Source organism: Saccopteryx bilineata, chromosome X (genome assembly GCF_036850765.1).
Source record: "Saccopteryx bilineata isolate mSacBil1 chromosome X, mSacBil1_pri_phased_curated, whole genome shotgun sequence".
Classification (NCBI taxonomy): domain Eukaryota; kingdom Metazoa; phylum Chordata; class Mammalia; order Chiroptera; family Emballonuridae; genus Saccopteryx; species Saccopteryx bilineata.
In genome coordinates, this window is record NC_089502.1 from 6051356 (window position 1) to 6053536 (window position 2181).

The window sequence follows — 2181 nt, forward strand, 5'->3', positions numbered from 1 at the left end:
CAAGGTAGCAACCTCGGGGTTTTGAACGCAGATCCTCTGTGTCCCAGTCTGATGCTCTATCCCGTGCACCATTGCCTGGTAAGGCTGACCATGACACTAGTTCATGTAGCAGACCACATTCTGAATAGTCACTGTACAAAAGTAACTTAAAATTGACCCTCAAGAACTGAGGGAATCATCTCCCTAGAGCAGCCATAGTAAGTAGAACACAACCTGTGTGTGCTTAGTAATGGCTGGTACAACATTTTCTTTAAAAATATATATTTACAACTAGACCTCTTCAGTCTAGTTGTAACTTTCTATTTAATGTTCCTTTACAAGTATTTTATCACCCCAAGTAGAATTTTTAAATTCTGTTCTCTCCAAAGTCTGTTTCTTCTCCATTCTTTCCCATTTAGTAGGTAGAACTCCCTTCCACTTGGCTACTAAAGATAGAAAGCTGAAGGAACTCCTTTACTCCCGTGGTTTTATTTGGTAACTACATACTGATTTTTGTCAAAACCATAAATCTAGTTGTGGAAAATCAAAATAAAATTAGTCAAAACAGTTCATATGATCTTAAAATATTATTGGAGAGTGGAATTGCTAAATCATAAGATATTTTATATTTAACTATTGAGGAACTGTCAAGCAGTTTATGACAGTGGCTGTACCATTTTACAATGCTGACTACAATGACTAATGACAGCATTTTCTTAGGTGCTTATTGATAATTTGTGCATCTTGGGTAAAATATCCATTCAAATCATTTGCCCATTTTTAAAACTTATTTATGAATAATTTTAGATTTACAGAAAAGTCTTTACTATATACATAGAGTACTCATATACTCTTTTTCTTCCATATATATATATATATTTTTTCAACCAGCTTCCAATAAACACCTTTCAATAAGCATGGCACAATAGGCAAAACTAAGAAACCATCATTGGTGCTGCACTACTAACTAAACTGCAGATTTTGTTTGAATTTTGCCAGTTTTTTATGTCCTTTTTCAATACAACATAGCACACTGCATTTAGTTTACATGTTTCCATCTCTTCCAGGATGTGATCTTTTCTCAGTATTGTCTTATTTTTCATGACCTTTAGAATTTTTAAGACCATAGGTCACACATTTTATAGAGCATCACTCAGTTTGGATTTGTTCATTATTTTTTATGATAATGCTGAGGTTATGAATTTCTTGGAATAAAATTGCACCATATCATGGATTACATGATATAACAGCAATAAGAATGAATGAAATATGTACAACATTAATCAACAGCATGAATGAAGCTCATAAAAAGAGCCCTACACAACATACTTTATACTGGATGACTCCACAAAACTAAATTTATTGATACCATTTGAAATTAAGATAGTGCTTATCCTTGGGGGAAGAGTGACAAGCAAGAGTCAGAAAGGCCCTCTAGGTGCTGGGTTCTGTTTCTTGATTGGGAATCTGCTTACACTAGTGTGTTCATTTTGTCATCATTCTTTGGGTTTACACTTACAATTTGTTCAACTTATGAATAGGCATTTTACTTTAATTAACAGTTTAAAAAATTTACATGAGGGTCAAAGGACCTGAGTTCACACCCTGGCACTTCCACTTACTGTGGAATTTACTTAACTCTCCAGCTTAAACTTCCTCATCAATAAAATGTTGTAAATATTTTTTTTAATTTTTATTAATTTTAGTTTATTGTATTAACATGGATTCAAGTGTCCCACTCAATGTAATTTCCTCACCCCCACACTCTTGTCCCCGATTATCCTTCTTTGCCCCCCTCCCCCTAATCCCCACCCCCAACCCCTAACCCCTTCCCTTTGGGATTTGCTGTCTTGTTATCTATATCTCTGTGTTATGTATATATATTTTACTAATTCCTTTACCTTCTCTGATCCTATCCCCTCATCCCCCTTTTCTCTGACAGCTGTCCCTCTGCTCACTGTGACCCCGCCTCTGCCTCTATTTTGTTCCTCAGTTCACTTTGTTCATTAGATTCCACATATAAGTCAGATCATATATTTGTCTTTCTCTGCCTGCCTTATTTCACAGAGCATAATAATCTCCAGTTCAACCTATGCCATTCCAAAAGGTAATATTTTCTTCTTTTTCACAGCCACGTATTATTCCATGTGTATATGTACCACTGCTTTTTAATCTACTCATCCACTGACAGACACTGCAGAC